Source organism: Kogia breviceps, chromosome 6, assembly GCF_026419965.1.
Source record: "Kogia breviceps isolate mKogBre1 chromosome 6, mKogBre1 haplotype 1, whole genome shotgun sequence".
Lineage (NCBI taxonomy): Eukaryota > Metazoa > Chordata > Mammalia > Artiodactyla > Physeteridae > Kogia > Kogia breviceps.
The window spans coordinates 141,051,124-141,064,229 of NC_081315.1; positions in this window are offsets into that span (position 1 = coordinate 141,051,124).

Below are 13,106 nucleotides of genomic sequence, written 5' to 3' on the forward strand. Positions count from 1 at the left end.
TTGGGTTGTTTGTTTTTTTGATATTGAGCTGCATGAGTTGCTTGTATGTTTTGGAGATCAATCCTTTGTCAGTTGCTTCATTTGCAAATATTTTCTCCCATTTTGAGGGTTGTCTTTTGGTCTTGTTTATGGTTTCCTTTGCTGTGCAAAAGCTTTTAAGTTTCATTAGGTCCCATTTGTTTATTTTTGTTTTTATTTCCATTTCTCTAGGAGGTGGGTCAAAAAGGATCTTGCTGTGATTTATGTCATAGAGTGTTCTGCCTACGTTTTCCTCTAAGAGTTTGATGGTGTCTGGCCTTACAGAAAGCCCATTTTAACTGCTCTCCCCTGATATACAAAATCTATACATGTAACATTAAAAAAAAATCATTATCTCCAGTTGACTACTGTAGGCTATTTGGAGTAGCTTATATCAAACTAAGCCTCCAACTGAGAATAACTATGAGAGCTAGAATTTTTAAAGGGGAGTGGCATTGAAAAACAACCAAGGCATCCAAGAAGGGAGGAATTAAGGGACAGGATCTCTGAGACAAGGAAATCATAGAGAAGTGAGCCTAACATACTGCATGCAGTTATCCCTTTAGGCATTTGCCAAATACCGTGTATGTGGAAGACAAGGGCAGAACGCTAAGTAAAAAACACTTACTAGAAAGCTAAAAATTGTTAAACAGAGTTGTTTGTTTTTTTTAACAATCTCATTCTCCAGGAAAGACACCACCTGGAATTTGGGGCTCAAAAACAAAGAGGGGCCCTTGCAAACATCACTAGGTCTCAGTTCAGGTGCTTAAAATGTCTATGACTTAGGAATAGACCATTTACAAAGGAACTTTTTGAAAATGCTTTTCACGTTTTATTTCCTATGTATGTGTAAATATAGAACATTGAAACACCAACAGGTCTATTCAGATTACACTAATACAACAGTGATCTGAAAATTTTTCTAACAATTTAACTGTTAGAACTCTTTCACAAAAGCCGCACTGCTCCAGAACAAACCTATATACTTAACATAATTTATCGCAACCATGTAGATGCTGCTGCCATTGTATTCAAAATAATATTAGAGTGTCAAAAACATGCCAGAATAGTTTATCAAACATTTATTCAAGAAATACTCATGGCGGTCATATTTCCCAATAGACTTCTAGATATCTTTTGTTTATATGCACTCAGCAAATATAGGATAATACCTCTTGCAAATCTAAGTTTTTAAATCTTTGAACTAACAGGTAGAATAATAAGTATTCTTAGTTATCTTCCAAGCATTATGTATCTTGGAAAAAGCAGCCTTTCAGTGGTGTGACAGAGGACATTTAGTTCTTTTAATAAAATGGCTTTATTTTTGCTACATGGTGGTAATTCCTAGAATCACAATATCCAGATCTATGCTAACGTGAGCTCCTCCTCAGGGTATGTAAATATTTGTAGTTCTAGTGCTGGAATCTAGTAGATGTAAAGCAGTTTGGGAGCTATTGGTCACTTGCACGAATGCTTATTAAATATCTATAATGTGATTATATAATATATATGCTTGGCATTATGGGGATATAAAATATACAAATGATAACACCCTTCTTTCAGAATCATAGATTCCTATAAAAAATTGTTCCCAAAATCATTTGAGAGAGTTTTAAAAACTATGATTAAACAGTCACAGGGAGCTATTATAAAAATATTTTTAGTTGAGTATTATTTTTTATTATCTGTAGGCATTATGGTAAGTTAAGTTTAATCCTCACAATTATTTTCGATAGATATTTTGTATGCCAATTTCAAAATTGTAGATTCTGAGACATTACATTTAAGTAATTCAGAAAAATTTACAAAGCTATTTGGTTGGAACATCCCTAGCCATTACACTGTAACTTGAAAAAATCAAAATAAAAGAAGTGCAAATAAGATGATGATTTTGTAAGGATGGATATTTCTGTTGGTGCCTGGATTTCTGCTAATATATGCTAGATATATTCAGCAGTGTATTTGTCAATTTAACAAAAGAAAGATGATCCTTCCCCTGAATTAAAGTAATTCAGTAATATAATATGTGAGATTCTATTGTAATCCATAACACACACACCATTGTGAAATCAATTGATCCACAACACTAGATTTGAGCTCCAAGTTCACATTTTTTTTAAAGAGGTGATTGATTTAATTTTAGATTTATTTAATTTATAAGTTTGATTTAATATTAGATTTATTTAATTTATTAGTTTATATTTTTGGTCGTGCCAGGTCTTAGTTGGGGCAGGAGTGCTCCTTAGTTGTGGCTTGCCTGCTCCTTACTTGTGGCCTGCGAACTCTTGGCTGAGGTATGCATGTGAGATCTAGTTTCCCGACCAGGGATCGAGCCTGGGCCCTTGGCATTGGGAGCATGGATTCTTAGCCACTGCACCACCAGGGAAGTCCCAAGTTCACATTTTTAATCAGGGATTTTTTTTTATCCTTATGACAAAACAAAAAATATGTAGAACAAAAGTTTCACTGCTTCATTATCCCAAGTCATAATGCAGAATCATAATGCAGTGTTAACATGAGAACACCTTTTCTTTTAAAACTCCAATGCTCTATAGCTCTTTTGAGAATGAGAGCCACAGCTGCCATGAGTAAGTTACCTATCACAACCACTTTTATTTTTGGTACTGCTGATTGACATAACCAAATGTATTAATTCAGAGGTGATGACTCCACCTTAAAAATGATCTCTACAAAGAAAAATTTGAAAACAAGTTAGTTATATCCACCTTTTATGCCTCATGTGACTGTTTAAATTAAAGTTTTTCAAACTGTTTAGTGGTCTTTTATTTTTTTTCAATTGCTTTCTCTGTCTGAGTTAAGAAAAACCCTTTAAGTGTTTTCAAACCTGTAAAGGATATAAGAAATGGAACAAGGTGCTTAAAATGAATAATTTGGAAGCAGAGTAAATTTTTGCAGGCATCTGACTGGAAAAATCTTGACAAATAGAACGTTCACTATATTTGACATTCAAACAAGCAGTCAATATTTAAAGAGAAGTTCTTGTTTTTGAAATATTGATTTGGGGAGAAAATAAGTTGTTAGGAGGAACTCTAGCTACTTGAAGTTCAAATCTATGTGCATTTCAAAGCTATCTCAAAGGAAGTTGCCCACGTAAAGATGTAAAGCATAAATACATGAGAAATGAGAAATAATTATCTTGAACTTCATGCCCAGTATAAACGTGGCAAAGCTCCATTGACATGGGTAAGTCTCAGAAGGTAACTAATGCCAATGTGCTTAATGATTATAGAAAAATCTAGGTATGAGCAACAAAAGAAAACAAAATCAACAATTTTTCCTCATTAATAAAATAAACATCACCATCTGTACATTCTTCAATATGGTTCGTATATAAATAGATATTATGCATATAGGTATTTCCTCAACTTAAAAAATGTTTTCTTGTCCAGAATTCATAAACAAGAGGAAAAACATGTTCTATGTTGTAATTTAATCTAAAATTCAAAATTTTATATTATTTTCAAGGTAGAGTTAAAAGAATCAGTAAGAATAATTCAAAGAAGGAATATTTTTTTTCTTCACCTACCTGAGTAACATTTTGAGCTTCTAGAATGTTCCAAATGATTTACATAATGACAACCTAATTTCTAAGAACTTTGTGCACTTTAAAAATCACATATTTTTCAGAGTATGGCTACTACACCTGCATGCAATCAGAAGTTTTTCTGTTTCCTTTTTAGAAGTTCTTTCTACCTTTCTTCAATATGCAAGTTCACCAGGTGTCTGGCGTGTTAGTTTGGTAGCAGTTATGAAAACTGAATGGTGCTTTTTCTCCCTGTCGCTGTGAACTAACTTCCTCATCTGTGCTGTAACAGACTTGTGGATAGTGTATTTGTTATGTTCACAGTAAACTAAAATACCTTCCATTTACTTCAAGCATTTCTCTTGTCTTTGAACAGAAGAAAAGAAATAACTGTCCCTCAGCCACATGGTTTTTACTTTTACTTTTCTATAAAAACTGTAGTCTGTTTGCTATAGTTTTTTTTCCCCTCTCATTGACTCCTCCTGACTTTTCTTTGTCAATTTCAATAGGGACTCTTTAAAAGTATTTTAAGAAGCCACAGATAAACAGGTTGAGACATTTCTCAAGTCCGTAATCCAAAATTGGAATGAACTTTTTAAAGTGCTCCTAAGGAAAGTAGAATCACCTATAAGGAATAGACTTTTAAAAAACCCCACCAATTTCCCCTAAGTCTTTTAATCAACCAGCTAAAAAATTCCATTTAAGATGATGAATGGTATGAATAATAAAGAACATGATCTACATATATGATCCAGTAACAGGAAAGAGAGAGACGACACAAAAGGTGATTCAATGATATCTGAGAGTTAAGCCAACTGAATTGTAAGAATATCTGTGACCAAGTTAAAATTAACATAGAATTCAATAAAAGCGTGTACCAGTTGTTACATGCTAGATTGTTGCTGATGGATAGCTTTGAATATTTTATATTTTTCTTTTACAAATCTGTATTTAAATATGCATCATTATATAAAAATATTTGCAAGGGAGTAGGAGATTTGGGGACGATTACAGTGGTAGTTTACAGAAGAGAACCTCAAGGAATGATAGGTGCGTGTGGTAAAGCAGGAAGGTGAAAAATCTTTGTGAGGAATTACTGTTTTGAGAAACGAGGAGCGAAAATATTTATTCCAGGTTTTACCAAGTGTCTGTCACAATATGATGTACCTTGGGTGTTCAAGGGGATCCAGGTAAAAGTCTGGATCCTAACTCTTAAGTTTCTAATACATTTTGGATGCAAGTTTACATCAGCTTTAGAAAGCGCCAATGATGCATGTTAATGATTTGATTAATATAAACTATAAAACAGACAAAGCCAGTCTATCCTTTACAAAGTTATAATAGTGGTTGCCCTTGAAGGAGGTTGTTACAGAAGAAGGTACAAAGAGTGGTGTTGACAATATGCTGGGTCTTGATCTGGATATTGGGGTCACAGATATGTGCATTTTGGAATAAGTCATCAAGGTATGTGCTTATTATATGATAGGAGTTTCTGTTCTGTAAATTATACTTAAAAAATTCTAAATGTATTGAGAAAATGACAAATAATTAGCTTGAGAGTAAACATGACTTTTTTTAAAACGTTTATTTTGAGCAAATTCTTAAAAGTGGTTAATGGTAAATGGTTAAAGTCTCAACAATATGGGAAATGTTTTCTTTTTTAAAAAATTTTATTGGAGTATAGTTGATTTACAATGTGTGTTAGTTGTAGGTGTACAACATAGTGATTCAGTTATACATATACATATATTCATTCTTTTTCAGATTATTTTCCCGTATAGGTTATTACAGAATATTGAGTAGAATTCACTGTGCTATACAGTGGGTCCTTGTTGGTTATGTATTTTATATATAGTAGTGTGTGTATGTTAATACCAAGCTCCTAATTTATCCCTCCCCACTACGTAACCATAAGTTTGGCAACCATAGTTTGTTTTCGAAATCTGTGAGTCTGTTTCTGTTTTGTAAATAAGTTAATTTATATAATTTTTAAAATTAGATTCCACATATGAATGATATCATATGATATTTGTCTTTGTTTAACTTACTTCACTTAGTATGATAATTTCTAGGTCCATCCATGTTGCAGCAAATGACATTTTTTCATTCTTTTTAATGGCTGAGTAATATTCCATTGTATATATGTACCACATCTTCTTTATCCATTCCTCTGTCAGTGGACATTTAGGTTGCTTCTATGTCTTGGCAATTGTAAATAGTGCTGCAATGAACATTGATGTGAATGTATCATTTCGAATTATGGTTTTCTCTGGATATATGTCCAGGAATAGGATTAGCTATGTCATATGGTAGTTCTATTTTTAATTTCTTTTTTTTTTTTTTTTTTTTAAATTTCTTAAGGAACCTCCGTACTGTTCTCCATAATGGCTGTACAAATTTACATTCCCAGCAACACTATAGGAGGGTTTCCTTTTCTCCATGCCCTCTCCAGCATTTACTGTTTGTAGACTTTTTGATGATGGCTATTCTGCCTGGTGTGAGGTGATACCTCATTGTATTGTAGTTTTGATTTGCATTTCTCTGATAGTGATGTTGAGCATCTTTTCATGTGCTTTCTGGCCATCAAGAAATTTTTTCTTAGAGTCAAAATATTTGCAGGAAACTTAAATAATAACAATCATAGTAACTGTAAAAATGCTACTAATAATAATCACTGTTATTATAATTATTAGTATTAATTAACAGACACGGGTCTAAGCATTTGACTTAAACTAATTTAACCCTTACAAGGACTCTTGATACAGTTACTTTATCTTTGTTTAAAAAATTCAAAAATTGAGCTACAGAGTGAAGTCACTTGCCTAGGTAAGATAGAGAGAACACATTATTTAAGGAAAAATAATCATGTATAATTAAAAGAATAAATATAGAGGCTATGCAGATATTCAGGACAGTCTAAAGACCTGGAATGGCAATGCAGCTTTGTTGCCATCTTGAATAGCAATATTTGGAGTCCCAGGAGGAACTGAGAAACTGTGTAGAAATTGGCTTCAGCTGTGCCACTAGACGCTAAAGGCTGAGACTCCCTTCACCCATTGACTGAGGTTTGTCCTAGGGACATGGTGAGCTAGAAAGTCCTCAGGTAGAAAAGATGAAGGCAGGTGCTTCATGTGGAAAACGTTGAGGGTGCTAGGGATTGTCCACAGCTCCAGATTAACTCACGTAACTCAGGGATGAAGGTGGATCATCTAAAGTGCCTGATGTAGTACTTCCTAGAAAACTACTTTCCTGAGAGATTTCAGCATATATAATCTGTCTCAAAGCGTCGTATCTTTCATTGCTGAGAAATAAACATTTACAGAGATTATAAATGTGCAGAAATAAACTCTGAGGCCACAACTGGCTCTTGAAAGACAAGATTACAAATATTTCAGAAAATTACAGCTTTAAAAAGCCCCACAACTTGAAAGCTACTTCTGCCTGGCCTGTTTTACCCAAGTCCTAACTTGTGCCCTGCCCCCCTTTCCAAAGTTCATCCCCCCTAAATCCCTCAGGTTCCAACGTTAGCTTATCTCTATGAACAACAACAACAACAAAATACAAACCAAAACAAAACTTTGTAAAAGTGTCCTTTATCAGGTGGTGTTTGGGAGTCTGTTCTTAGCAGTGTTTTTTTCTCACCAGATAACAATATAGGACAATTTAACATGTTTGTTTGACATAGGCTTTTCTGATGTTGCGGTGGGGAGTGAATGGGACATTCCCTCCCCTCTCTGAAATACGTTTTGTTGCTTAAATTTGCACACTTCACATATAACTATCACTTTTTGCCACTAGTATTTTTCATATCACGATGTGTCTCTTTATGCTCTTTGTTTACTTGCCAATTGGACTCATAATATTTTCTTATTCCTTTGTTCCAATTCTTCATCTTAAAAATGTCACCCTTTTATTCTAATGTATTTGGCTCAGGTGTACTCAGTGTATTGTTTACATTAAAATTTTTTCTTTATTATTGGATATGGAAACTTATTTATTTAATTTTGCCCCATCAATCAACGTTTTCTGCTGTTGCTTTATTTTCTAAAATTTTCTAAAATTTAGAAAGTTCTTTTTGTTTAGTTTTATATCTTATCATTGTATTAGTTTTTCATCAATTTTTGGTTTTGATTTCTAAAAGTTGTATGTAATACCTAAGTATATTCTTATCTCAAATAATAGATGAATATAGTTAGTTAAATGTTCCATTTTTCCAATACCATTATCCTTAGTGCTTCTCAAACACTACTGTTTCCAGAGGCAACCAGAGTTAAAAGTTTGATTTTTATTCTTTTCTAACATGAAAAGAATAAATAGTTAATAAAATAAAATACACAGTTGTGTTTTTAAGTTTGTTTTATTTAACATAAATGAATATATGTCTTATATATTGTTCTTTTATTTGCTGTCTTTCTCATCAGTATACTTTGGACTTCATTCCAGGTCAGTACATAGAGGTCAATCTTCTTCTGCTATTGTATAGGTGAACTGTAATTTATTTAACCACATACTGATGATGGAAATATAGCTCCTTTACAGTTATTTTCATATGTATCAAGACTTAAAATTTTGCTCTATATAGTTTTACATAGAGAACAGAAATTTTATAGGATACCTAGAAATAGAATTTCTAGGTCAATGTATTTCAACATATTAAATTTGCTAAATACTGCTAAATTGTTCACTAAATGGGCTGTTCCAATTTATTATATTATTAATAATACAGTAACATTTATTTTCTGTAATTAATATTTTAATATCCGAGTGATAAAAATCAGCATTTCAGTGTTGCTTTATTTAAACTTTCCTGAATAATTGTGTTAGGTCATACTTTTATAAATGTATTGGCCTATGCCATACTTTATTCTGGGAGTAGGCTGTTTGTCTTTTTAAAATTTTTTATTGATTTGTAGAAGACTTTTTAACGTTAAATATAATAGCACTTAAAATAGAGAATTATTTCTCTAGCCACATTTTTCTATGATTTTTGAGTTTAATGTTTACTTAGAAAGCCTTCTTTGCTCCAAAATTATTTTTCTAAATGATATCCCACTGGACAAATATGTATGTATATATACTCTTAATATCTGTATACATTTATGTGTATTAAACTATACAACTCTAAATAACTTGAAATGTAATTTCTAATCCATCTGGAATTTTTTATATGTTTTGAATAACCAGACCATTTATTGAATAACTTACAGGTTTTCCTTCTGGTTTGCAGTCCTACCTTTATCATTAAGTAAATCTTCAGATAGACAAGTCAATTTGTAGAATTCTGTTCTGGGTTCCCTTGCTTGTTTATTGCAGTTACTTGGTCTTTTAATTCCTGTCATTTCACAATAATCTTTAATCTTGCAAAAGATGTCTTCTTTGCTATTTACTTGTTGCAAAACTATTTAAAATATTCATCTTCACTTTCCCTTTCAAATATAATTATCTTTATACAAACTGTTGTATTCAGAAGCACATTGAATATATGGATTTATTGGGTGAATTGGCATTTTTCATTTTTAGTCTTTTCATTCAGGGTTTTGGCATGTCTCCATCCCTTAGATCTTTTAGAGCGTTTAGATAAAGTATTATTGTCTTTACATTATAAAGCTTGCATACTTTTTGCTAGTTTTATTCTTAAATATTTTATTTATTTTTGTGACTAGAGTTTATATTTTCTAATTTATATTCTTTTAAATTACTTAATAGTGACATATAGAAAGCTACTTATTTGTGTGCAGTGGACTTCTTTTTATATATGTTAGTCAAATTTTTTTTAAATAGCTAACAAAAGAGTGCCAACATCATAGGTTAAATAAATGTTCATTTCCCAATTAACTCTGTTGCCTCCTAATCATATGTATTAATACTGTTAATTCCCAAAACATAAATTAATTTCTGCTTTTGTATTTTTGCTCCTTCAATTTTATGTTTACCTATTTGATATTTTTTAATGGAAGTTAAGTTTTTCAAATTTCTAAAATAAAATAAAGAACTATGATTCAGGTTGAAATTGCATTACTTTTTAAGAAGTTATATTGCAAATGTTCAAACTTTTCACTCTAATATGCTAAACCTCTCATTTTCTTCCTTTTTTATATACTTGATATTTGATAGTTTTTATTGCTTTCTTCACCTATGACTCATATTCTTATGGTTATTCTAGTTATTTTGTGACTATATGTGCTATTGTGAATGAGAGAGTTTCCCATTATATATTTCTAATTAAGATATTTAGTTAGAATTATAATAATTCTTATATCTAAGGATATAAGAATTATTAATTTCCTTGTCAGGATATTTCATATACTAGCCTACTGCACTAAATTTTCTTTACTGATATAATGATTCATCATTTAAATAGCATTCAGAAAGTTATGACTTCTGTAAATAAAAACACATTCCTTATCATTTAAGTTTTTTTGGTTTTTTGTCTTCCTACATAAGCTATAATTTTTATAACATCATCTCTTTGTTCTTGAACTGGGTAAAAATGCCTCTAATGTGGTAGTTATTCATCTACTAGGGCCATAAACCCCTTTGAAAATCTTATGAAAGCTATACATCTTGTTTAATGATGACCAAAAATCTTGGACATTTTCACAAAATTCAAATGTTTATTGAAAACTCTCAAAGACCACTTACTCTAATTTACTCTACATGGATGTTTTCCATACCTGATAGTTATATAATGCTATTTTTATTTGAACTTACAAATATGTAAAATAATGAAGTAGATTCATTCTATTATTATCAGTGTACATATGCAATCTGTTTGACTTATTATAAAAGAAATAGCATTCTTAGTATTAAAACAAAATGAAAAATGTACTATGGGTAACCTTGAATTAGAAAGTGGTTATGCATTTTGTTAATATAGCTTTTATTTTAAGTCACTGTTTCAATTGCTAATTTTAATACTGAATTTAAATTTGATCAAATAATTTTGAGGTGACACTCTTTAACCTGTTTGTAGTATAGTAGTGTAGTAGCATAGTTTTGAATAGAGAATACCTAAGAACATATTTTACTCTATTGGTACTTTTTTTTAGTACTTTAAACAAGGATAATTATAATGATAATTCTTCTCCCAGGGAAAAGTCAATTCAATAGTCACCTGTACCCAGAAACACATTATAAAGGTCCTGCTCTACAGGAAGATACTAAATAGGGATAAAACAGATATGGGAAATTGGCTGATCAACTTTCTGAATTCTGCTAAAGTTGATAATCATGATATTACATGGAGCCTCCTAGTTCTTAGACTTTTAAAAACTGTCCTTATTTTCCTATCAGAGATCATGTAAATATTATATTGGTACCAGCATCTCAAAAATCAATATCTTTGTCTTTTGGATATGTATAATCTGGTGCAAATATAGCTGTAAAAGCAGAACATATGACAATTAAATGATGCTCTGTTTTTATATTTATATGATACTTGACTTGGGAGCATGTTTATTATGCTGAGATACGCACTTCATCTCTGTCATCTCTCCCATCTAGCTGTGCTTCCCTATCTCCAAATCAATAAACCTTAGAAGTGCCTTGTAATAGTTACAGTATGTTTCTCCAGGGAGAGATTGTTGTGTTAGGTTTTTGATAGGTTTTGATACTATACCAATTTCGCTTGACAGCGAATTGAAAGTTGAACAGTGCACAGAGCCATGCTGGTAATTTAATACTATACTTGGAATATTGCCTTTCAATCTCGGACAGAAAGTCATTATTTGTGAAAGCTGGCCTAAGTTTGTTCTCATATCATGGGCGTGGTTTCATCATGAGAGAGAGATTAAGAAGGGATATCTTACGATAAACATGTTAGAATCTTCTTATTGTTAATTTAATAATGTTTTTAAGAGTGAGTTTCCAAGACAACAAAGTAGATAGCAATCTTAATTAACACCATTCATCATACTTCTACCTCGCCCACAATTGCTTCAATTTTCTGGTATTAAAAATAGAAGATATTGCCTCAAATCTTAGCACTTCCCTATTGCTTCTAGGGCCATAAATAGGTCATTTAAGTGATCTAAGATGCATTTGCTTTAACTGAAAGAGGAAATAATGATGAAACTGTTTTTGTCAAATTGAAATCATTATACAAATGCCATTGCCTTGATTTTGTTGCCTGAGCTGTAAGAACCCTGTGCTGTAGCATCTAACACAGGCATCTTGCTGGAATCTTTCCTGGCCTTTCAAGTTTCCATTTCTAACAGACAGCATTTCTGTGTCAGAAAATCCATTATAGTATATAACCTATAACACGAAAAGTTTAAAGTCAATGTAATGCATTGCTGAGATCATCTAATTGGAGGAGCTGATGAAAAATTTGTAACTTCTAATATTAAATTTGTCATAATAGTTATAGAAATGAGAGAAACTATTATGGAAACCCAAGGATGCCAGGAACCCTTCCAGAACTGAGTGATACTCTAGGGGCTATGAAAATGTCAACTGATAAAAATTAGAAAAGATATAGGGATTCCTTAGGAGCTTTTTCTGTAGGTCTTGGAGCTCTGCTGAAGAGGCATGGATGCAGGAGATACCTTGTGAACTCTGAGGGTTCTTTATGCTGCAGAAAGCTTTTCATGACCAATTCATTGATGAGAACTGATCTGTCTGATAAAAATAGAAGGTGATAATTTAAAATTATCGTAGGAGATATTCACTAGATACTGAGGTGCTTTGAAGAATTAATAACTTGGATTTTAACTCCTACTAATTTTATATATGTTGGGAAATTTACCAGAAAATAATTTATGTGAAGTCTAGATCTGGTGCCCCTCTGATATATTTATATCTGCTTCAATTTACTAACCTAAGAATAATTTGGTAATATAACACAAACCAAACAAGCAGCAAATATACAAACAGATGACACTCTCTGTATGCTTGAAAGTTTATTGTCCTCACCTTTGTGCAATTGTGTTTTGGTTAATAAAGGAAATGGTTAAAGAGTTTGAACATCTTTGTTCACTGTTAGGAATATTTATTTTTAATTTAGAATCTAAAATATAAGGAAAAGAACTTGAAATAATTATCTCAACAGATTAAACTCTGATGGGGAAATAAAAGATCAAAGGAATTTTCTCACTTATTTCAATAGCTAGGAAGTCATAAATCTTTCCATTCTTAAATTTATGGGTTGAAATATTGTGTATGTGAATGGTTGCTTAGTGTGAAAAAATTGTGCAACTCTCAATAAACACATTAAGAAGCTGGAGTATAGAATAGGAAAATATTTAAAATAAACAAGAAGAATACTTCATGAACTACCTTAAGATTAGAGGCCTCATATAGAAAATTTTAAATTTCTAAATATGGTCAGGCAGAAAATTGCTACTCTTTTAAGGAAGTGGTTAAGAAGCCTAGCTGTGTCATTGCAATGACAGCAGTCAGAGGGGAAGGCAGACTAGCTGAATTTTTTATACAAGAAAAATATTAGTCAAAAAGTGCATACATACATTTACACATCTTTTAGTAGTCAGGAAGTTTAAAATGTTCAATAAATTTATTATTATTTTGATTCTGCTAAGGATCAGCA